The sequence below is a fragment of the Dasypus novemcinctus genome, chromosome X, assembly GCF_030445035.2.
Source record: "Dasypus novemcinctus isolate mDasNov1 chromosome X, mDasNov1.1.hap2, whole genome shotgun sequence".
Taxonomy (NCBI): Eukaryota; Metazoa; Chordata; class Mammalia; order Cingulata; family Dasypodidae; genus Dasypus; species Dasypus novemcinctus.
This window is the reverse complement of record NC_080704.1, coordinates 179,014,072-179,038,874: the sequence shown is the minus strand read 5'-3', so window position 1 is coordinate 179,038,874 and position 24,803 is coordinate 179,014,072. Positions and strand designations below refer to the sequence as shown.

The 24,803-nt window shown below is 56.9% G+C and overlaps 1 pseudogene; it reads left to right on the top strand.

Moving 5' to 3' along the window:
- The first annotated feature begins 15,678 nt into the window (after nucleotides 1–15,678).
- Nucleotides 15,679–24,731, top strand: LOC101417787 (medium-wave-sensitive opsin 1-like; annotated as a pseudogene).
- The last annotated feature ends 72 nt before the right edge of the window (nucleotides 24,732–24,803 follow it).

Below are 24,803 nucleotides of genomic sequence, written 5' to 3'. Positions count from 1 at the left end.
ACTGCTGGCCCGAGACCAGTGGAACGAGGAAGAACGCTATGTAAAGGACTTGCAGGGAACTAGCGAACGCTCCGTCCTGCTTCTTTGCTCTTTCTCTGTTTCTCAGTTTCCCAGTTCTGCCCGTGCAGCCCCCCGAGGCTGAGGGTGACGTTAGATTTCCCAGAGGCCACCACGACCAGGCAAAGTATCCCAACGGAGGAGTGATCCAGCCTACGCGCGCCAGAGCCCTAACGCACGCCTGAAGAGGATGGCTCTGTAGATGGGCATCCAGGGGACATCTTGTATAAAGAACAGATTAAGCTGACAGAAGCCATAACTGTCTTTTTTGGTCAACTGAGGTGAAATTCACACGACAAAAAATCGCCATTGGAAAGTGACCAATACAGTGGCATTTGGTACTTTTGCAATGTTGTGTGACCAACCCCCCCCCACCACCCCCCTCCCTCAGCCCTGGCAGCCAATAATCTGCTTTCTGGTGCTATAGATTTGCCTCTTCTGGATGTTTCATAGAAACGGCGTCACGCAGTGTGTGGTCTTGTGTACCTGGCTTCTTCCACTCAGCGAACTGTCTTCAGGGTTCCCCCCCCCGGGCCCCCCCATAGAACGTGTGGGTACCGGCATTCCTTTTTACTGGCTGAGGGATAGTCCACAATTTGTCCACCCGTCCCTCAGCTGGTAGACATTTCCCCAGTCTTTAGACAGAGACATTTGGATTGCGAGCACATTACTCTTGACTTTTTTTTTTTAGATTTATTTTATTTCTCTCCCCCTCCTCCCCGCCCCCCCCCCCATTATTGCGCATTCTTCTGTGTCCACTTGCATTCTCGGCACTGGGAATCTGTGTCTCTTTTTGGTTGCGTCATCTTGCTGCATCAGCTCTTCGTGTGCGCGGTGCCACTCCTGGGCGGGCTGTGCTGTCTCGAGCCGAGTGGCTCAATGCGGGGTGCACTCCTTGCGCATGGGGCTCCCGCACTCGGGGGACACCCCTGCGTGGCACAGCACTCCCTGTGCGCGGCACTGCTGTGCATGGGCCAGCTCACCACACGGAGTAGGAGGCCCTGGGTTTGAACCCTGGACCTCCCATGTGGTAGGCGGACGCTCTATCCATTGAGCCACGTCCACTTCCCTACTCCTGACTTCTATTCATTCACACAATAATCCACTCATCGAGAACCAAGCCATAGCTGCTGTTGGCACCCTGGGTGGAATTTATAACAAGTCAGAGGTGAACTTGCCGGACAGGTGGGTGGCCGGCTCAGCTGCATCCCTGAGCACTGTGAGGCCAAAGCCGGGCTGGGATCCCTCCCAGAGGCCTCTGGGAGTTTGGTCCTCTTGTCTCCCAGACTACAAGTGGAGAAATCCAGTTTGTTAGAGAACGGGGAGCTGAGGCTTCATCTGTGCAGAATTTCTGTTTAGGTTGATCGTCAAAGTTTGGGAATGGGTCATGGTGATGGTAGCCCACTATCGTGAGTGAAAGTAACTGCACTGAATTATGTGCGTGAATGTGACTGAAAGGGGAAGTTTTGGGAGTGTATGTTTAGGAGACAAGACGTGGGACTGTATAACACAGTGAACCCTGTGGGGTTTGTAGGGTGAGTGTAAGAATGTTCTTTCATGAATTAAAACAAACACTATTACAAGGTGTTAATAACAGGGGGTCTATGGGGGAAATACACTCAGTGTAAACTATGGACTATAGGTATCAGTGCTATTTGAATATTCTTTCACCAGTTGTCGAGCAGTCACTCCCCAGCAGGCCCCTCAGAGAAAGGGGGGCGCCCCCATACTTCCCGGGGCCACAGACAGGACCATTGGCAAGTGTTTAAATGGAATAATTTCATTGCATGTACAAATCTGGTTGATCATTTCACTTGCATGCATGTTGTATACATTAAGTTTCTGTCTGATGCCCACTATGTGTGTGAGTTCAACAACAAAACAACTGGGCAGACCACAGACGGAATTAATGATTTTAATGCAATCATGAAAATGAAGAGACTCTGGGTGCAGGTCGAAGGAGGGAGGCAGCAGAGACCCGAATTCCCCCCCACTTCTCCTAAAACCCATAAAAACCACAAGAATGAATGAACCTCCCGGGCCCCTCCGCATTTTTCAGGAACCCAGGAAGCAGGGGAAACTTGTAAACTTCAAAGAAGGGGAGGGGGCGCGGAGGCGGGGCCCTGCGAACCAGAAGCTTCTAGGAGAAGCCATGGGGTGTGGCAGGGCAGCGGGCGGTGCAAAGGGTGCAAACCGCCCCCGGAACGCACCAACCCGGGCCCGCCCCGCAGGAGAGAGCCGGATCCTGCGTGGAAAGTGCGGCAGGCGGCGCTGGCGGAGGCGGTAGAAAAGGCGGGGAAAGCGACGGCAGCGGCGGCCTCGGGCCACCCGGCCCTCACGACAGCACCAGCAGAGGGCACCCGTGAGCCGAGGAGCCTGGCCCGGATCCTCGTAACTGGGGAGGCTATGGGAAATCGAACCCATGGCAAAGAGAAACGAGAAAAACAAAAGCCAGCCAAAGTAAAACCGCTGCATCCATACAGGGGAAACTATGTGCAGAAACAAAGCACAGTAGCAGAAGGGACTCACCCGCAAAAAAATGGTTGAGAACTTTTGCACGTCCGTGTGGACTCATGGGCTTTCACAGATACAATTCCATTAACGTCAATTTTTTAACAAGATTTGATTTCTTTATTCCCATCCACCCCCGTTGTTTGCACTCGCTGTCTGCTCTGCGTTTGTTCATTGTATGCTCTCCCCATCTGCTCATCTTCTTTTTAGGAGGCAGGGCAACTGAACCTGGGACATTTCATGTGGGAGGGAGGCACCCAATCCCTTGAATCACAGCTACTTCCTGCTTGTTGTGTCTCTTTTGTGTCTCCTCATTGTGTCATCTGCGTGCCTCATCTTGTTGTGTCAGCTTGCTGTGCCCACCCGTCGCGTCAGCTCACTGTCTTGCGCATCTTCTTTAGGAGGCAATGGGAACTGAACCTGGGACCTCCCGTGTGGTAGGCGGGTGCCCAACTTCTTGAGCCATACCCACTTCCCTGTCATCAATTTTTTAAAATAATTTTTTACTTGCAAGACACTTGCAGTAATAGTGCAAAGCCCATCCAGAGAACTCCAACACACGGCCAGCCCCCCAAGATACCCAGAGCCAGCAATTTCAACATTTTACTGCATTTGCTGTATCACGATCTATCCATCCACCCATCAATCTATTTTCTGAACATCTGTGTGTAGGTTGTACACATCATGCTCCCGTGCACACTGAATTCTGCCATGCATGCACCGTGCCTGAGAACAAGCATATCAACTTATGGAGCCACCTTAAGTGCCGTTCTCAAGTTCAGGAACTTGAACAGGGATATACAGGCTATGTTCCAACAGTTTCCTACCTCCCAGTAATGTCCTTTTGAGCCTCTTCTCCTCCATCATTAGATCCCATGGAGGATCATGGATGGCATCTGTCATTGTCTCTTTGGGTGCTCTTTTTTGTTGTTAATTGTGGAAACATGTATACAATGGCACCTGTGCCACCTCCACCCTCTGGTGGGATTCATCACCTTCAGTGTTGGACTACCCTCACCACCATCCCCCAAACTTTCCCATCACCCCAAACCATCAACTCCTTTTTCTACAGCAGCTTAACTGCAATAGAATTCACAATCCATTACATTCACCTGTTTGAAGGGTACAATTCAATGATTTTTAGTATTTTCTTTAAGATTTATTTTTTATTTATTTCTCTCCCCTCCTCCCCACCCCCATTGTCTGCTCTCTGTGTCCATTCGCTGTGTCTTCTTCTGTGTCCGCTTGCATTCTTGTCAGTGGCACCGGGAATCTGTGTCTCTTTGTCACGTCATCTGGCTGCGTCAGCTTTCCGTGTGTGCGGCGCCACTCCTGGGCAGATTGTGCTTTTTTCATGCAGGGTGGTTCTCCTTATGGGGTGCGCTCCTGGCCTGTGGGGCTCCCCTACGTGGGGGACACCCCTGCGTGGCACGGCACTCCTTGCGCGCATCAGCACTGCGCGTGGGCCAGCTCACCACATGGGTCAGGAGGCTCTGGATTTGAACCCTGGACCTACCATGTGGTAGGTGGATGCTCTATCGGTTGAGCCAAATCTGCTTCCCCTGAGTATATTTAAAGAGTTGTGTAACCACCACCATCATCTAATTTTAAACATATTCATCGGCCCGAACAAAAACTGGGTATCCATTCAGAGTCACCCCCTAGCCCCTCCAGCCTCTGACAACCACTAAGCAAATTTCTGTCTCTGCAGAGTTGCCTTTTCTGGGCATTTCATGTAAATCCTTCTGTGCGTGGCTTATTTCTCGCAACGTGGAGTCTTCAAGCTTCACCCACGTAGGCGCGTGTATCAGAACGTCATTCCTTTTGGTGCTTTTCTGTTGTCCGGATAGACCACAGTTTGATGCTTATCAGCAGGTGATGGGTATTTGGGTTGTTTCCACCTGTTAGCGATTGCAAATAGTGTTGCTCTGCCGCCCATATACAAGGCTTTAAAGTCTTTTCCCATCTTTATAAATTGATTTATATGTACATTTATATAAATGGAACCAGACAATATGTAGTACTCTGCGTCTGGTCTCTTTCACTTAGCATAATGGATTTTTTTGGTCTCATAGTAACAGCCTATAACATTAACGCACATTTGTTCCATTTCAAAGAAAACCAGTCTTATATATGCAATATTACCCATAATCATATTTCATGTGAGGTTTCACTGTGCCATACAGTTGCATGTTACAGCTTTCAGCTCTCCTTCCAGTAATATACGTGACCTTGGACTTTCCCTTTCAATCAGTCATCCCCATGGACTAGCACTGCCAGCTACAAACACCGTGACGTGCTTTCTTTCCCCTTTTCTGTTCCCATCCATCCCTTGTGATGCCCAATTTGACACAAGTTTGGCCAGTGGGAGACCTTCGAGCTGGCTCCTTTGTCCTTTTGCCATGTCCTGAACACTTTCTGATGCAAGATGTTCCAGACTCACCTTGAACTTCTTGTAAGAGACAGTCCATATATGCATTGGCAGGAAATAGACATCGTGAAAAGAGTGAGCCCAGAGACTTAAACTTGACATTTACGTCATGTTCTGCATCCTCTATCTCTGACACCGAAGATGAGGAGGCACGCGGGTAGCATCTTAGTTTCTCTTTCCTGCAGTGTAAAGGGACCGGTTTCAACCTGAGGATACCAAGGTGAAAAGAGAAGCCGGCGAACACGAAGCCTTCTCCCACTCTCGGCTCCCAGGCAGGCAGTTGATGCGGAGCTCACGCGGGCAAGAGCCACCCTGACAAACACACGGCGGCTTACGCAGAGGCGACCCGCCCTGGCCCAGCTCACCTTCAAGCGCGAAGCGAAGGGCGTGGTTGGCCTACTTCGAGTGGGGCGAAACCACAGCCCACGCTTGGGAGTCCGCCAAGTTACCCCGGAGAACTTGACTTTGGGTTTCTTCTCTGGTGAGCACATAGTTAGGACAGCAAGCAAAAATCGGGGGCTGGCGGCCTGACGGGTTTTCACTCATGCAAAAGTTTGGATATTTGCACCAAACCTCTCGCGCTAGAACTTGCGGGTTCTGTTTGTGTGGGAATAGAGACCCCTGGGATGGTACCAGAAAGTCACATCCAGGCTCACCAACAGGCTAACCTTTGGGATTTGGGTCAGCAACAGAAGAGAGACACGTTCTTAGTGGGAGGGTTTGAAATGTTGGTGTTGGGGATGGATTTGTGTCCTCCACAAAAGGCACGTGCAGGCAGCCCTGGTCCCGTGGGTGGGAACCCCTTTGCCAGTAGGATGTTAGGAGTGAAGGTATGCCCAAACTGAATGGGGCTGGGCCTTCATCCAACAGCGCTGGAGTCCTCAGAAGCAAAGGAAATCGGACGTGGAAAGAGAAGATGCGGGGAGCGGCTAGAAGTCAACGGGACCCGGAAGAGAAAGGAGAAGATGCTGCCATGTGCACTGTCATGTGACAGAAAAGCCGAGGAACCCCAAGGATTGCCGCCAGCTGAAAGATAGCAACCCCGTGAGGAAGCCAGCCTTCCAGCCTCTGAATCTGGGAGCCAATGCATTCCTGTTGTTAAGCCAACCCAGTGTATGACGCTTGTTTTAGCAGCTGGGAAATTAAAACATACAGGTCCAACTTCTTCAATAGACATAGAACCCTTCAGAGTTTCTATTTCTTCTCGAGTCCATTTTATGGATTATTTATCCATTTTATTATATTTTCAAAGAATGAACCTTTTGACTTTGCTAATCCTCTTGCATTTGTTTTCTATTTTATTTTCTGCTCTTTTTCTATTTGCTTCTAATTCTTTTGCTGTTTTTTTCTAACGTCTTGAAAGGTACACGCTCAGATCATTGAATTTTAGCCCTTTCTCTTTTTAATTTCATGCCTGTAAGGCTAAAAATTTCTCTCTATATACGGCATTAACTGCATTCCACAAATTTGATATTTAGCATTTCCATTATCATAGAGGAAAAAACATTTTCTGATTTCCATTATGATTTCTTCTTTGACCCATGAGTTATTTAGAAGTGTGTTTCTTAATTTCTAGACATATGGGGATCTTCTGATTCTCTTTTTTGTGTCTGTATTGCAGCTTCTTTGCACTATGGTCACAGAATGTACTCTATGATTTTAAGCCTTTGAAAATGGTTGAGACTGCTTTATGATCAGGCATGTGATCATTTTTTTTGTAGAACTTTGTAGCAGTTTGATACTGTTCTTGAATTCCAGAAATAGATATCGGATTATGTTTCTAAAATGGTCTGTACCTGGGCGTGATTAAATTATGATTAGGGCTTTGATTGGGCCACGTCAGTAGGGCGTTGAGTCCCTGCCCCTTGGTGGGTGAGGACTCACACAAAAGACATGGCAAAGGACAGAAATGGAGTTTTGATGCTGGAGTTTTGATACTGGAGTTTTGAGCTGGAGCCCAGGAAGTCAGCAACTGAGCCCAGAGAGAATCAAGTCCCAGGGAGAGAGACAGAGCCATTCACCTGATAGTCTACAGCTGGCCTTGTAGAGAGAGGGAAAGCCTAGAGAGCCTCATAGTCTACAGCTGATCTTGTGGAGCAAACAGAGGAGCTGAGCCTGGAGAGAAATGAGCCCCGGGAAGAGAGGAACGCAGGAAGTCTGAACCCTAGCAGACCTCGGCAGCCAACTTGCTCCAACACGTGGCAACAGACTTTGGTGAGGGAAGTAACTTATGCTTTATGGCCTGGTGACTGAAAGCTCCTACCGCAAATAAATACCCTTGGTGTAAACCAACCGATTTCAAAGTTCATGTGCCTTGAAAGCGGTATCCCGTCACTGCTGGACACAGCTTTCTATGGAAGTCAATTAGACCCAGATGGTTAAATGTGTTGTTTAAATCCTCTATATCTTCAGAGATGCTCTTGTCTGCTTGTTCTTAACAGCTAGTGGGAAAGATACATCAACATTTCCCCTATTTCTTCTTAAACTACTTTCAGTCATGTTTTTGTACCCAGCCCTGAAATGGCTCTTGTCAAGGTTACCGCCAGTGACCGCCACACTGCTAACTCCAGCGGTCACTGCTCACTCTTCATGTCACTGCACCTTGGCCTCCAGGACACCTCACCCTCCTGGGCATCCTGCTAGCTCATTGGCTGCTCCTTCTCAGGCTCTCTGGTTCCTCCACTTTTCTCCTGCTGCTGTCGGGGAGCCCCAGGGCTCGGCCCGCAGATCACTCTTCCCTTAGTTGTCTATAGCCTCTCTCTAGGTGGCTTGTCCTGTCTCATCCAGCCTCATACACACAGCTGCCAACCCAGGATCTCCCCCCAGCCATCTAGTGCGCCTCTCCTAAGGAGCATGCCCAGTACTCACACAGCCCCCTCCACCAACCACACCCACCCACCCACAGCTGTGACCTCACAGCCCACAGCAGGGCCATCCCTCTCGTGGCTCAGGCCCCAAACCTTGCAGACAACCTTGACTTCTCGCGGGTCTACCTACCAAAGCTCTCCGGAATCCCCCCACGTCTGCTCCCTGCGGCCCCAGCCCGGTGGGAGCCGGTGTCCTCTCTCCCCACGTCACTGCAGGTGCCTCCTTCCCGGGCCTCCCCGCTTCTGCCCCAGCCCCTCCAGCTCTCAGAACAGCAACCGAAGGGGCTCCCTGAAAACCCACGCCACTGCCCAGAAGTCCTGAGGACAGGTGCGCTCACCAACCCTGGCCCACACCTGCACGCAGCAGCAGTACTGTTCCCAAGAACCAGAAGGCGGAGACCAGCCAAGGCCCCAGCCGCTGACGGAGGGGTTGGTCAGCTGTGGTCCAGGCGTCCACGGGGCCATTACTCAGCCATCAAGAGAGCAAACGTTACACCGTGACGCCACGTGATGTGTGATTCCGTTCCTGTGAAATTTCCAGAAGAGGCAAATCCACAAAGACAGAAAGCCGGTCTGTGGCTGCCAGGGCCTGCGGCGTGGGGGTTGGGGGAAGGGGCGGGGTGTGATTGCTGATGGGTCCAGGGTTTTATTTTGGGGTGGTGAAAAGGTTGGCAACTTAGATAGATAGTGCCGGGATCTGTTTGTTCCCAGGTACATCCCGAGGACCTGAAGCAGCCCCTGGCCCCCAACGCCCACCTCGCAGGGACCTGGTGGGCGGCTTGTGGACTGACTTTTCTGTACCCAGTGCCGGGCTTGGACTGTTCAGAAGAAGGCTGTCCTTCACACTGCGCCCTGAGCCCACATGTCCCCATCTTGCAGAGGAGGGCGTGGCGCCGTGGAGACCGGCAACCCGCTTGCTCAAGTGGATTTCCCAGGGCCTGGGGAGGGAGGCTGGGGCCCAGCCGAGAAGGTCAAGGCCACACGGAGGAGGCAGCTTCGGCAGATCTGGGCGACAAGGGAAGCCAGAGGGGTGAGGAGAACCCGAGCGCCCTCTGGTTTCTGGGGTGAGCGCTTGGGGGGCCGGCGCCACCTCCACAGGGTGGGGGCTCAGCGCAGCGCTGGCCTTTCCACTAGGTGGAGGGTGCGTGCTCACAGACCTCCTGGGAACTCGGGGTGGTGGGGGACGTGGGAGGCCAGAAGCCAAAGAGGAAATGTAGTCGGATTGGATCGCATTAAACCTTGCAGGGATGGAAATCCCCTCCAAATCCAAAGTCAAAGGCAAATGGCCAGATGGCCCTTGGCCCTGGCCTGCCGGGGCAGGTCTCCTAATTGGCTCCGGGGCGCGGGGTCACTTGGGTGCAGTTGGATTAGGGACAAGCCTGACGTCAAATCGCCCCTCCTGGCCAGGCCAGCCCCCATCGGCAGTGAGGCTGGGACCACCCCGGGCATGGAGGATAGGGGACCCCGGGGTCCCCTGTTTCTCCCAGCACGCTGGCCGAGCCCGAGATGGTGGGCACCAGCCAGCAGCTCCTCAGCCCCCTCTGGCCTCCCCCGGGGGTCTTTCTCCTCCCTGCCCGCCCCCCCCGCTGCACGCGGCCTTGGCCTGAGTGGGGGACCCGTGCCTCCGGCCCCCAGCTGAGCTTTCGGTGGGTGACTGCTGTAGACTAAAATGGACCTGGAGCTTGTGTGAGCCCTGATGGGCAGTTAGCAGCCCCCTGCCCCTGGCGAGCGCCAGGACTCCCCGTCGTGCCCTGCCACCTCCCCGCCCCTTCCCCGGGGCCCTGGGTGGGCAGGGGAGATCAGGGGAGGCCCACTGCGGGCCCCCGAGTCCTTGACTGTGGCTCCCTGGAACGAGGGCAGGGAAAGGCCCGGATGTCGGCCTTTGACCTCGGTACGTCAGGCTCGGCGGTGGGTGCTGTGGCCTGGGGCGGGCGGTTTCATCTCTCAGGGCCTCGGGTGCCTCACCTGGGACTGGCGACAACAACCACATCCACCGGGCCGGGGCCCATGGGAGCCCCCCGTGGCCCCCTGGGAGCTCCCCTCTGGACACATGGGTGTTGATGAGCGAATGCGATGTCGGTGACACAGTATTGGGAGCTGTCGTTGTCATCGAGCCATTGGGAAGTCTCCCCTAAGCTTCCACGTGGGGTGGCCGCCACAGAAGACGGCGATCTTCCCATGCAAAGATCTGAGGGTCCCAGGTGAAGCCGAGGCTGCAGGTGTGTTCCGGAAGGGGGATCTGAGCAGGGCCCCAGAGGGTGGGCGGTTGTCGGGGTGGGGGCTTCCTCCCGGCCGAGAGGGGCACTTTGTTGAAAAGCAAGCCAAGGAAGGACACGCAGCTGGGCCACCATCACCGCTATCTCATTCCAGAACATTCTCAGGACCCCAAAAGGGGAGCCGGTACCATCAGCCGCCGCTCCCCATCCCCCCCGCTGGGCCGTGGCACTGTACTTCCTGTCTCTATGGATTTGTCTCTTCTGGAGAGTTCCTAGACATAGGAGCCGATAACATGTGGCCTTGGTGTCTGGCTTCTCTCACTTAGCGTGGTTTCGGGGTTCCACCACGTTGCAGCGTGTATGGGTCCTTCTTTCCTTTTTATTAGTCTGTGACATGAAGAGTCTACATTCCACTGACCCGTTCATCTGTTGGCGAGCGCCTGGACTGCGCCCACTTTTTGTGAACCATGCTGGCAATGACACTTGGCACTGGTTTTCGCAGGGGCGTATGCCCTCCGTTCTCTTAAAGGTATGCCCAGGAGTGGGATCACTTCCTCGCACGTACCTCCTCCTTTAGTCCATGAGAATGAAGTTCATGGGCGCCCTCGGGCAGGGAGCCCAGCGTCCAGGCCTGCCGAGAGGGCCTGGCAAGGCGGTGGCAGGGGCTCTTCCTTTCTTCTCCAAGTTTGGCCCCTGGCCCGGTGCCTGGCACAGGGAGCCAGCGACTGTCGCTGGGAGCCCTTGCTGTGGGTGGCGCGCGGCCAGGGCTTCTCTTGCAGGCGGGGGCCCTACCGCCAGGGGCCAACCTCCAGGAGGCAGATTTGGGAACTGAGTTCGAGGGAGAGCCGGCGGGAGCCTCCAGAGAGGTTGGACGACACGGGTCCTCAGTTGGAAACTGAGGTGAGGCTGCAGAATCGGGCAACCAGCAGGCGGCCTTGCCGAGAGCGGCGCCAGCGGAAGCCAGACTGCTGTGGTCCAGGAGGGGTGGTGGAGGCCACCCATCTGGAACGTTCTGTCAACAAGTTTGTTTTTGCGGGCGAGTCTGCCAAGAGGTTATGGCCAGAGGCCGCCCGAGAAAAGGTTATGAATTCGGGGAAGGGAGACTTGGGGGGGGGGTCTGAGAACCCCGAGGGGACCTTGAGGTGCTAGCCCAGGGCGGCTGGGGGGGCCAGAGGGAGAGTCCGGGGACCAAAGGAGCTGCAGCTCAAGGAGAGCAAGGGGTGGAGGAAGCCAAAAGCCACCCAGCCAAAGCCTGCCCCCTGCCCCGGGGAGGGGCCCCCGCCAGCCCAGACTGCATCTGTTGGGGCCCCCCCGCACGGTCTGCCCTGCCTGGAAGCTCCCTTGCCAGGCCTCAGCCCTGAAGTCTTCTAGGCCCCCTCCCCCGCCACCAGGGCTCTCTGGAGACCCAGTTGGGGAGGCAAACTTGACCTGGGGGTTGATTGCCCCCCCCCCCCCCCCCCCCCGCCACCCCAGCCTGAAATTCCTGACTCTCGGGTCCGCCACGAGAGGGCGCTGGACAGCAGAAGGGGCCCCACAGCGCCCCCTCCCGGCCACCTCTGCAGGCTGGGGTTTGGTGCCCAGCGAAGCCCTCCGAGCTGCCCTTGAACTAGGAGGCCTAGGGTGGGGGGGGCTCTAAGATGCAGGCCCAGTTAAGAGAAGAGCTGGAGGAGGGCTCGGGGAGCCTTAAAGGTGAGGCCGCGGCTGGCGGCAGCAGAGACGGGGCTTTCTGGAGCCACGACCCAGCGGTGGGGCCCCCCCCAGGGCGCCCAGGCGGGTGGCCGCAGCATGGCAAAGAAGACAGCGCCCGGGCTGGCATTTACACCGACAACAACTCCACCAGAGGTGAGTGAGCAGGTTAGGCTGGGCCCAGCTGGCCAAGAGCTGCGTCCCCCCTACCCCCCCACCCCCCGTCACCAGGCCAGGGTGGCTGCGCTGGGGGCTGCCGACCAGCCTCCCCCACCGGAGGGAGCTTCTTTCTCTCTGCACCTCCCCACCAACCAGAACCTTCTGCGTTAGATCTGACTTCCAAACATAAAGCCCACTGCAATACCAAATATGCCTTTTCAAACCATGGAGGCTTCCCTGCCCCCCTTCTTTTTTTTTTTGTTTGTTTGTTCTTTGTTTTTTGTTTTGTTTTGTTTTGCTTTGCTTTTAGGAGGCACCGGAAACCGAACCTGGGACCTCCCATGTGAGAAGCTGGTGCTCAACCACTTAAGCCACATCCGCTCCCCACCTGCCCCTTTTGAGAATCCCTGTCTTAGGAAGAGTGAATTCTTTCTTGCCGGCTGGTTTCTAGGACATTGTTTTACACTGCGAGGGACCACGTTAGGCATTAAATTCTAGTTGCGTCCGTCTGGCCCCACCGTGTACCGAGCTTATGGGGAAAGGAACATATTACGATTTGTCTCGGTACCTCCCATAGCTGAAGACTGGAGGACTGACCTGGAAGCAATGCAGTGGGGAGAACAGCAGAGGACAAGTGGCTTCTAGAACCTCAGGGTCAGAGGAGACCGGAGCCGTCACCTTGTCCCACTTCTTCTGGGGGGAAGAGGCGTGCGCACCTGGCAGGGCAGCCCTCCCGCGAGAGCAGGCCTGGGAGAGAGGGTTTGGGACTAACTGCAATCTGTAGCCTGGGAACTCCCAAGTGGGCAGCTTGACTTCTGCCCATGGGCTTGTCCAGTCCAAACACTTTGTGTGAGGGCCCTTCAAAGAAAGAGCTGAAGACACTAGCATTACCCCACCCCAAGGCCCTCCTCCCAACCAAAGACCTGCGGTTCCTTCAAGAACTTCTTGCATGCCAGGGTTTCCAGAAGCCACCCTAGCTCCTTGAGTTGGTTAGTAATCCCCAAGTGGGAAGGTCAAGGTCAGGCAGCAATGAGCAAGATGGTACCCAGGCCAGACAACTGAGTACCCCGCAGGTGCGTGCCCCAGAGTTTCCTCAGTGGAGATGCAACAAAGCTCTTCCTAGAAGGCCCCCAAGTCTTCACCGATGGATGAGACTCTCTTAAACAATTTTTTTCCCACAAAATTCAAGCATCTACCAGAGTCAAGTGACCATGATACTGGTCTCCTGAGGTTTGGAAGCAAATCTAAGACACCAGAATTATTTGCTCTGTATAAATACACAGGATGTGCCTTGAAAAGAAAAGGACTCTTAAAAACATAATTTCGGTGTCATTATCACACATAAAAAATGTCACTGTTTGCTGACTGTCAAATACCCGAGTCAGTGGTCAAAGTGCCAACTGTCTCCTTAATAGTCGTTTTTGCAGTTTGTTTGCTATCTCTTTGCAATTTATTTGTTGAAGGAAAAAGTCGTTTGTGCTGCCAGTTTCCCACACTTCGGCCGTTGCTGCTGGCTTGCCCGTGATGTGAGTTCACATGCTCCTTTGACCTGGCTCAGTATTTTCTGGTAAATTGGTAGCTGATCTGAAGCAGGTTTGATTTCTGGGTGTGTTCCGGCAAGACCACTTCTTCAGGAGAGCCTTCGTGTCTGGGTGTCTCTTTTCCTGGGATGTTGGCAGCCAGCGGTCCTCGATGCCCAGGCCTGTGAAATCACTGGGGGTTGCAAAAGTCGTAATATTTGACACTCTCACCCTGTCTTCATCTATTAGCTGGATTACTTCACTAAGGAGACCTTCACCCTCGCCTTCTGAGGGCTTCCCAGGGGTACAGTGTGCCTGGGAAAGGCGGGATAACTGCTTGGTTCTTGCCTTTTGTTTATCTGTTTTCAAAAGAATGTGTTGGTTCACCCATGGAGCCCATTCTTTTTGTTTTTTAAGAAGGTACTGGGGTGGGAGGCAGACTTGGCCCAGTGGTTAGGGCGTCCGTCTACCACATGGGAGGTCCAAGATTCAAACCCCGGGCCTCCTTGACCCGTGTGGAGCTGGCCCATGCGCAGTGCTGCTGTGCGCAAGGAGTGCCCTGCCACGCAGGGGTGTCCCCCACATAGGGGAGCCCCACGCGCAAGGAGTGCGCCCCGTAAGGAGAGCCGCCCAGCACGAAAGAAAGTGCAGCCTGCCCAGGAATGGTGCCGCACACACGGAGAGCTGATGCAGCAAGATGACACAACGAAAAGAGACACAGATTCCCGTGCCGCTCACAACAACAGAAGAGGACAAAAAAGAACACGCAGCAAATGGACACAGAGAACAGACAACTGAGGGGAGGGGAGGGGAGAGAAATAAATAAAAAGAAATCTTAAAAAAAAAAAAAGAAGGTACCGGGAGTTGAACCCAGGACCTCGTCCACGGGAAGCAGGTGCTCAACCACTGAGCTGTACCCGCTCCCTCGCATAACTTTTTACTCCTGGGTCTCCTTTCTCTCTTGCCAAAGATCCTGGTTCTCAGGGACTTTGGGCGTAACAGAACTAGAATGTCGTGTAATTAGTCACGGGCTTCGTCTCGCCGTGCCTGCACGTTAGGCTTAGACCAACAACAGGGCCCTCAGCGATGCCATTGCCGAAAGCACGACGTCTGCAAGTTCTCTTTACCCTCGGCATAAGCCACTAGGGTCGCGGGTTCGAATCACTGGGCAGCAAAGGCCCTGAGAACAGTTCCGGTCTGCGGGAGGATTATGCCACCAAATGGACACACATTTAGGCTCCTTTGTTTTGTTTTTATTTTGTATTTTCACGGATGATTTTTGAAAACTTTTTTCTGTTGTCCCTTACTTACGTAATAGAATAGCAACAAGGTTCCCAGTTAGGATCTAGAAAACATGGTATGTCTGAAGAGAGCTGGCTCTCCTTCCTGGCCCCTGCACCCCAGCCCCTCTCCCCCGTATTTCCTGGACCAGCTCCTTTCTTCATGAGATTCGTTCCTGAACGGCCAGGCAGGAGGGGCAGCCAGATGCTCGGCTCCAGGCCCCTCTTCTGCGGCCACCTGTGCCCCACCCCACCCCTGCAGGGACCTGCCGTCCCCCTGGCTCCGCTCGGGCCTGCCCTGCCCCACGTGCTCTTCATCGGCTGTCCTGGGAAGGCCACTCGGGCTGTCCAGTTGCCCCGGGCCCTTGCACTCACTGCAAACTGGAGGGTCCGGAATACCTCCAGTTTTAGCAACCACAGTCCTCCAGTGAACCTGCCGGACTTTCCGGGGAGTAGCCACGGGCTTCTCTACTGTCGCCTGCCACCTTCCAATCCTTTCAACTCTTCTGCCTCCAGTGATGGTGGTGCAAAAGGTGCTGCGACACAAAAAGGCGTAGAGCCCCCGGGGTTACCGCCAGGCGTGGCGCTCCGCCCCTCTGTCAGTCAGTCACTCACTCGATCGCTGAGTGCCTTTGGTGTCCTGGACATCAGATGCGAAGCTCAGCGAAGCGTGGCCTCTGGTGAAGGAGGCAAGACTGGGGTGCTGTGGGGTGGCATTCAGAAGGGGGCGAGCCGACTTTCGGCTGGGGAATCTGGGAAGGCTTCTGGAAGGCAAAAGCACCTGAGCTGGGCTTGACAGGTGGGAAGGGTCCATCCTAGAAGGGATGGGGACCCCGGGCGGAGGGGAGAGCGGGCGGCAAGAGGCCACCGCGGAAAGACGTGGAGGGCGCCTGGCTGGGAGCCAGCGCGGGACAGGGGTGGCTGGAATGAAGGGAGGGGGCAGCGCAGGGGATGGCACCTGCTGTGCCGGGGGTGGGGTACCACCCGGGGAAGCAGTGCCTGGCGCGGGGGGACAGCGAGTTCTGTTTCAAGTTCAAGGTCCCGGAACAGGCGAGCCGCAGGCGTTCGCTCTGGCTTGAGGGGCAGGATGGGGGCAAGGTTATTTGAGGATGGGGAAACTGCAGCACGTTTTCAGTAGAAGGGCAGGAGCGGTTTGCCGAGGAGAGGGTGGAGCGCAGGAGAGGGGCGGGCTGGGGCGGCGCTGGCGGAGTGGGGAGGCAGCGGAACGCAGGGTTCAAGTGCAGGGCAGCTGCCGACCAAGAGCCGGCCGGCTGGCTGGGGAGGGGCCTGGCCGCGCGCGCCCTCCGACGCCCTCCTCCGTCTGCGCTCTGCCTCCTGGTCGAGACCCCTGCTCAGTGACCACGGCAGGCCAGCGTCCGGGGGATCTTCTCGGTCGCTGCGTCCGCCTTCACCAACGGGCTGGTGCTGGGGGCCACCGGGCAGTTCTAGCAGCTGCGCCACCCTCTGAACTGGATCCCGGTGAACCTGGCCGTGGCCGACCTGGTGAGACCACCGTCGCCACCCCCAGCAGCGTCGTGAAGCAGATCTACGGCTACTTCGTCCCGGGCCACCCTCTGTGAGTCGGGGAGGGCTACGCCGTCTCCCCGGGCAGTAAGCCCCCTGGGGGGGGATGGGTGGGCTCAGGGGAGACCCACCCGGAGTCCCTAAAGCCAACACCCTCCCAGCCAACCTCGAGATGCACCTGCGCAGCCACGCGGAGCACAACGGCCAAGGGAGGCTGAGGCAGCGGGGGAAGCGGGGCCACGGTCATTCCGCGGGGGTGGGCAAGATGCGTGGGGTTCCGGAGGCTTCGGGGCCTCGCGCTTTCCACGCAGCTCACTCGGGCCCCGGGCAGCCTGAGCGCGGGTTCTGCGACATCTCGGCCTGGGGACAGCCGGCTCGGGGCCCTGGGGCGGAGGTGGGAGGAGAGGGATCCTGAGGCACCCCCCGGCAGGATTCGCACCCACCTCCAGGGCACGGGGCCCCTCCGCTGGCCTGTGCCTGCTTTTCTTGGGGCAAGCGGTCATTCCCAGAGGACTTTTGCCATCTCGAAACTAGATCCCCGATCTGGTTCCCCTCCCCGTCCGGCAGGCACACAGGGTCCCAGCCCCGAGGGGCTCCCGAGGGCTGGGGAGAGCGAGCGCTCGACCCAGTTAGGGACCAAGGCTCAGCCCAGCAGCCCAGGGAACCCGGAGGACGGTGCCCTGGGGCCGAATCCAGGCTGAGCAGGACGAGAAGGGGGCCCGGGGCTGGGCAGGGGCAGAGCCTTGGAGGTCTTGGGTTTAGGAGAAGACTGGAGGCAGGGGACCCCTAAGAGGCTGGAGGACAAGGGAGGGAGGCTGAGAGCGCGAGCCCAGAGCAGATCGGGGCGCGATGAAGGAAAGGGCAATGGGCCCGGCGGGGCCCTTGCTCCCCACTTCAGCTCTTGCCCTGAGAGGAAGGACAGCCACGGGGCTGAGAGTCAAGGTCCTTCCAAGAAGATGGGGGGCCCAAGGGCTGTGGGGTCCCAGGCCCCTGCCTCCCCCTCCGAGAAACAGAGGCCCACAGCCGCTCTCGCCCTTCCAAGCTCCCCGGGGAGTCCTTTAACTCCGGCCTCTAACTCAGCTCTGTCTCACTGGAGCCGGTTAGGAAGAGAGGGAATCAGGAGATGGATCTGGAACCTGGCAGAGTCCACGTGGACGGCGACAGCCCCACGACGGCTGCTGGAGGACCCCCGCAGGAGCCCGCCCCTTGGGACGAGCTTTCCTCCAGAAGCCAGGAGAAGCTGCGGATATTCTCCGGGCGCTTTGTCATTGGGCGCTGCTGGGGGGTTGATGGGTGGGGTAATCCATCAAAACAGCAAACCACGGGGACTCCTCCCGTGCCCCTCGCAAAGGCGCGGGGTAATGAATGGCTCACCAAGCAAGTGCAAAGGCCTCTTGCTCTCTTGCCTTCGCCCTGTGCCGGCACCTGCGTGTGCCTGACACCGGCTTCTTCGCCCCTGCATCATAAATGCCCATATAAAACCTGGGCCCTTATCGTCTCTAATGGGCGATGGTAGCCTGTAAATCAGCCCTCTTGATCACTTTTCACCCCCTTCCTCTCTACCTGGGACCCCTGCTGTTATTTTCTCCCATTCTCTTCCCTCCCTACCTGAATGAATTACTGGCCTCACTCCCCCGACGTGCTCTTGAAATTCCTTTCTTATAGCTTAGTCAAGAACCTACATGAAATGGGGCTACATCAGGGGAGCCGAAACGCATCTCCAATTCCCGTGCCAAGGAGGCGGGCAGGGGAAAGCAAGAGGAGAGAAGAGGAGGACAGGACGGGGCCCGGGGCAGGGGAGGGGACAGCACGGGCTGCTGGGCAGCCCCGGGTGCGCCCCTCCACTAAGACACTCGACTGCTGCCCCCCGCCTCCACCTTCCCACCTGTGAAACGGGGCCCGGGCTGGCCACGTCAGAGGGCTGCCACGACACAACCCCAGGAGGCGGGTGCTCGCTTGACAGGTGAGGAGACCGGGCCCCTCTCGTTTCACAGACGATGGCCCAGACCAGAGAAGGCTCTCTGCCAAAAGTCCTGAAAGGGAGAGCGGGGGAGACCAAGGAAGGTCAAGTCCCTCCCCAACTGCTGTACCAGGTCCCAGCTGGCCTCTGCTCCGGCCGGCGGGCCGCTCTTGGGTTACGCAGGCGCCAAGCAGCCCCAGTGGCCTGGTCACACGCAGCCAGTGCCTCTGCACCCGTTAGGGGACCACGGCTGCCCTTGGCCCTCCGGGGACCCCTCCTTGGAAGAATGCTGGCAAATGCCTAAAATGAAATGGGCCAGACTGCAAGGGAATTCAAGGATCCTGAAAGGTAGTTAGCAAAAGACTACAAAAGTAAGGAGGGACTCAGAACTTCGTTCAAGATATAAGTCCTGCGTGGTGCTGCGGGGACAGTTACCGGACATTGTACGTCCTCCCATGGCCCACTGGGTGGACTGTGGGAGAGTGTGGGCTATGATGTGGACCATTGACCATGAGGTGCAGCGATGCCCAGAGATGTATTCACCAAACGCAATGAATGTCTCGTGATGATGGTGGAGATTGTTGCTATGGGGGGAGTAGTGGGGGGAGGGGGAGGGGGGGTATGTGAGGACCTCATATTTTTTTTAATGTAACATTAAAAAAATAAATAAAGACAAAATAAAGATATAAGTACTCGAAGTGGAACCGAGAGCGTCTACAGCTGCAGGCAGGAGAATTCCACCCATCAGCCATGTGGGATCTAAGCCCCCTCTCGATTTAGAGGTGGAGTGGACATCACCATCCCAGGGTCCACAGGATGGAGGAATAAAATATGGATTAGAGTGGACTCACTGGTATTCTACTACAGAATTATTGTGACTCTAGCAATGAAAGAAACTATATTTATCAATGTGGGGACAGTGGCCACGGGAGTTGCTGAGGGCAGGGAGAGGGAAGAAGAGCTGTGATATGGGGGCATTTTCGGGACTTGGAGTTGTCCTGAATGATATTGCAGGGACAGATGCAGGACATTATATATCCTGCCATAACCCACTGAATGGACGGGGGGAGAGGGTAAACCATAATGTTGTAAACTGTAATCCACGCTGTGCAGCAGTGCTCCAAAATGTGTTCACCAAATGCAATGAATGGGCCACAGTGATGAAAGAGGATGTTGAGGTGGGAGGAGTGGGGGGGAGTGGGGTATATGAGAACCTCTTATATTTATTATTGTAACACTTTGTGTGACTTATGTATCTTTAAAAAAAAAAAGATTAAAAAAAAAGTCAGGGGCTCCAGTCTTGAGCAACACGTTAAGTAACAGCACGGGGCCAGCCCTTGGGAGATTTCGAGGTAGCGCTGATGACCGCGGGGGGTGTTTGGAAATATCTGCCACAACTGGAATGTGCTGGGGAAATGCCTTGTGATTTCTCTTGGTGATAAGATCTGCTGACTTTGTTCGCTGCCCACATTCCTCGTGGCAGGAAGTGCTAAGTTTCAGCGGGAGGTTGGGGGAAAACAAGGATGTCGTTTTCCCCCAGCCTGGCTCGGGAAGCCCTGAATTCTGTCCACAGAGCTCCGGGGTCTAAGAAGAGGAGGGAGAAGCTGTCCCACGCCATCCCTTCCCCGGGAGAACGCGGGCAGGTGGTGGGAAGTCTGTGAGCCACTGCGAAAGCGCCCAGGGGCCGAGGAGGGCGCCCAAGCTCACTGACACGCACTTGGCCTTCAGGAACTCGACTGATGACACCGCAGGAAGGGCTAGTGGCCAAGAGGGCAACAAGGTCTAGCTGGGCTCCTGTGGTGACAGAGTACAGGGCCACGGGGCTCCTTTTTGGCTTGCTTGCCTTATCTCTTTTGCTTTCTTTCGGTCCTTCCTTGCCTTCTTTCTCTTCCTTTTTTCCTTTTTCTCTCTTCTTTCTTCCTCCGTCCTTCCCTTTCTCTGTGTGCGTGTGTGCATGCAGGCGGCACCACAGAGAAGGAAACTGCAAACCAGGTGTTAGAAAAACGGAAGCTAAGTGTCTGGCCAATGATCAAGACCTGCGGGCATGGGGGTGCCTTCTGATCCTGAAAGTTGTCGGGCCAGTTGGGTGCAGAGGGCGTGATGGCAAAGGCCGATCCTGCCACCTGCCTTCTGGCCTTCAGGGCGACTCTGCTTGAGCACCTGCTGCGAGCCCTGGTCCGCTCTGCCCCTAGGGATCACGGGTCTCTGGTCTCTGGCCGTCATTTCCTGGGAGAGATGGCTGGTGGTGTGCAACCCCTTTGGCACCATGAGGTTGGACGCCAAGCCGGCTGTCGTGAGCAGTGTCTTCTCCTGGTCTGGGCAGCTGTCTGGCCGGCCCCTCCCATCTTTGGCTGGAGCAGGTGAGCACACAGTGGGACAGGAAGGTTGGCTCACCTGGAAGCGATGGGAAGTCTCCCACTCCTGAGTCACTCAGGGACCTGGGAGGAAGGCCCAGGCATGAAATGAGGGTGTGGCCCTGGCTGTCCTCTCGATACCACCAAGCGTGGAATGCCTGTGAGTGCGTGGCTCTGTCCACCCGCCACATAGAGAACGCTGGGGTGCACAAGCATTTGGGAATGTCCTTTGCCCCCAGCTTGAGCAGCTCCCAGCAGCTCATGGGGAGCTGCCAGCAAGCCCAGCCATCAGCACAGCTGAGTCTTAAGGCAGGGCCGCTCCTTTAGGTTCTGGGTCTCCTTCTCATCCACTCTGGGGTCCCCCTTTGAAGACGGCTTGGGTGGCAGGGTCCCCTGGGTGGGCGGGTCGTCTGTGCCTGGCCGGGCTGCCTCTTTGGGGAGGGCCCCAATGTTCCAAGTGAGCGGCTCAGGTGTTGGGACGGAGGGACCGGGACACGGCATTCTGCCATCTTAGGCGGCAAGCTCATCCCCTTCCATCCTCCCGGCCACCCTGGGAGGTCCCTGACTTACTGTTGAGGCTCTGAGATGACACGGGGTTGGGACCCGGATGTGCCTGAGCCCAAACCCTGCTCTCTTCTAAACACTGCTTTTGGTCCCGGCCGAAATAAAATGAAATCAACCTCCTCCGTTCTGAATCACAAAACCAAGCAGAGACCGATGTGATTGCTTTGCAAAGGGGTGAACGCAGCAGACCCTCAGGGCAGCTCTCAAGCCTCCTGACAGGTGAGGAAACTGAGGCACAGAGAGGTGAGGGCAACCGCTCTGCTGCTTCTGGAACAGGAGGAGGGGCAGGAGCACTGCTGAGAGAGCTTTTCTCAGGTCTGAGGACCACGGGAGCTAGCCAGGGGAGAGAGTGACAGTGACATTGGGAGCCAGACCACACGACCGAATAGAAGACCTTAATAATTGGTGAAAAGTTAAAAGTTTGAGCAAGGCTTTTCAGAACGCAAGCCAACGGCCCCCCCCTGGGAGAGGCCGAGAGCGGGGGCCCTTACCCAGGCTTCAACGAGGAGTACCCCTTGGAGGTGGAAGAGCAGGGACCCCAGGAAAAAGAGTCGGGCATTTGCGGGGATTCGCAAGAGGTTGTCGTGAGAAGGCCTCTCGGCCTCCCTGAGTAGACGGGGCCGATGGAGGGACAGGGACCTGCCACAGTGCCACCACAAGCCGAGTCAGGGGGCGTCTGGGTGGGAGCCGGGCTGTCCTGTGTCCCTGAAGTTGCCATGTCCGGCGGTGGCTCGTACCCTGGCGTGCGTGCTGACATGCTCATCCTCACCCCTGCGTCCCTGTGCTCTGCCACCTCCGGGCATGGCCGGCCATCTGAGCGGTAAGCCCCGTGCCCCGCCCTCCGGCGACGATGGCCGCAGCTGGGAGGGTCCCCTCCTCGGCCGCCCGCTGCTGGTGGCAGTTTGGGGCCATCCTGGTCTGAAAAGGGGCCTGGGGCACGTTGCTCGTCGCCTTGGGGTCGCTGAGCCTGCCCTGCCGCCAGCCGAGGGCCTTCTGTTAGCTTAAGAAACCCCCACCGCTTTAGCCTCCACCCCATTTTCCATAGTGTTAACTCTCGTTATTCTCGACCCTTTCTCCGTAATAATCCATTCGGGCGTCCATGCTCAGACCCGAGCACGGCTCAGGGCGGGCCGAGGGGAGCAGGCCCCTTAGCGCCCCTTGCTCACCTCCTGCAGGGAGCCCGGCGAAAGTCAAGGGCGCGGGAGGCCCCTGGCTCGGGGTGGCCGGCTGAGGTCCGGCTGCTCGTGCCACGAAGCCCAGGAGACGCCAGCCCGGGCCTGCGCGGGGAGCGTGTGAGCCACGGAGGGCGGCAGGCTGGGCAGGGCGGGGGCCCGTGCCTGTCGCCCCGCAGCTCCGGGTCCCTGCACCGCCACCTCTGGCTGCCTCGCTGCCTAGAAAGCGGAACCGGGAGAGCCTTCCCACGCAGAGCCCTGGAAAGCGGCTCCAGGCCGCTGGCCCTGGCTGTGACCGTTCCTGTCCTCCAGGTGGCGAAGCAGCAGAGAGAATACGAGTCCACCCAGAAGGCGGAGACGGAGGTGACGCGCGTGGTGCCGGGAACCAGTCTCGCCTTCTGCCCCTGCTGGGGCCCCCACGCCTCCTTGGCCGATTTGGCCCCTGCCCACCTGGCTACACCTTCCACCCCCTGGTGGCAGCCCTGGCAGCCTACTTTGCCCAAAGTGCCCCCACCTACCACCCCATCAGCTATGTCTTTGTGAACCGACAGGCAGGTCAAGTTAGACACGGGTTCCGGAAGAGGCCGACGGTGGCTCCCACCTGGAATCATGTTGGGGGGAGGGGGCTGCCAGGGGCGTCCCGGGACGATCAGCTGGAAGGACTCCGACGTACCTCGTCCGAGTGGCCAGCAGCAGGCTGAGCTGCCCCCTTCTGGAATCCTCTCCTGTTTGCAGCTTGTGGTCAGTCATTTCCTTAAGCGTTCAACAGGCTGAGCGCTCTTGCCTTCCGGTGGCTGTAGAACTACCGCCACCAAGCTCTGGGGATGGCCCTCGAGTTCCCCCATGTGGGCTCGTGTGCCCGAGTTGGGTCCCTCTGGCACAGCCCTTCTCTCCACCTTCATCCTTGCACGTGGGAACCTGAACTTGTGGAGCTTGTCTCCATCCTGGGACGCCACCGGGCCCTTCTCTGGCTGAACCCACGTGTGACTTTGGTGAGCTCATGCCTCACTCAGCTCAGGGGACATGCCGGTCCCGACAGGGGCTATTGTCAGCTGGCACATGAGGCCTCCGCAGCCGATTGCATCATGACCCCCGGGCCCTCTTGGTAGGTGACACTCAAGACTTAGCATCTTATAAGTACAAGTTGCCTTCTTCTTCCTCGACTCCACCACAGGTAGCTGTGACGTGACTTGACGGGGAATCAGAAAGGTCAAGAAATCTCTCCCCGCCAGGGGCCCTGCATGTTTGCCCGACTCCATCCGCCCCTCTGTGGGAAGTCCGGCTGCCGGCCTGGGACCCTCCCTGCCCCTCCGCTCTTCCCTGCTCTGCCATTTTCCAATGCCCGGTTGGCTCGAGCCCCTCCGTTTGGCCCAACTCACACCGAGAGCCCCAGGTTTGGTGCGTCCGCAGAGTCGAGCTCTTCCCGGCCCTTTTAAAACATGAACGAAGGCCAGCCCATACTTGATGCCTGGCGTCCCCCTGTGGACACGCAATGCCCAGAGAAGGGTCGCCGTAGCCTGTACCTCCGTTTCCCTTTTACATCTGGTGTGTCATTTGGGGGAATCTAGCCCTGTCTTGCCAACTACCATCATTTCTTGATTCACCCCCTTCTCCTCTTCCAGAAGCCCCCTCCTAGACAGGTGTCTGCACTTGCAGCTCTCTTGAACTTGGCTCTCCCCCTTGCCACACTGTGCTTTCCCTTTCTGCTGCATTCCGAGAGAAGTTACTGGAATGTCCGCTCCCCGAGAGCAGGGGGTTTGGCTCACTCCCGAATCCCCAGAACCTTGATCCCGGGGTGCTCCGTGGCGCGTGCTGACTGGACTTGGTGACTGAAGCCCTCGGCCTCGCCCGCCAGCTCTTCAGCTGAGTGGGTCCCGCGGTGTGGCCCACTGCCTGTTATGGATCCAACAACTGAGCTCTTCAGCTCTGAGAGTTCTGGCGACGGAGGGAGCTGGAGGTAGTCAAGAAGAGGCAAACTGATGGACTAGAGACAAAGCGCGGTCCTTTCCAGTGCAGGCCCGAGGCACCTCCCAGGTGTGCTGGGGACGGCTCGCTCCGCGCCTGGGCCCCGCAGCTGGCCCCGTGTTGGGTCACTGCCAGCAGCTAAGACGGAGCAATCGGGTGACCCAGCAGCCAGGAACGGGCCACCCCACGGGCGAGGACCACCCTGAGGCTTCACGCCATTTCCTCGCAGGTCTCTGCGCGGCAGAAGGGAAGGTTTGCGGTCACGGAGGCGACACTCCACCAGCACGCGCGCGTGCCGTGTCGCCGGCCCTGTCAGCCCTTCCCGCTCTGCTGAAGAACGCTTCCTCCCCTTCCGGTCACAGAGCTGCATCTTGCAGCCTGGGGGGAGGAGGGACACGGCAGCTCTGACCTCTCCAGCGCCCCAAGACGGCAGCCGCGCCCGTGGGCTCGGTGGCACCTGCCTGACCACGAGATCGGCCTCCTATGGGGCTGAACCCCGCCCCGCCCCACTCACCACTGTCAGCCACCACATGCCTC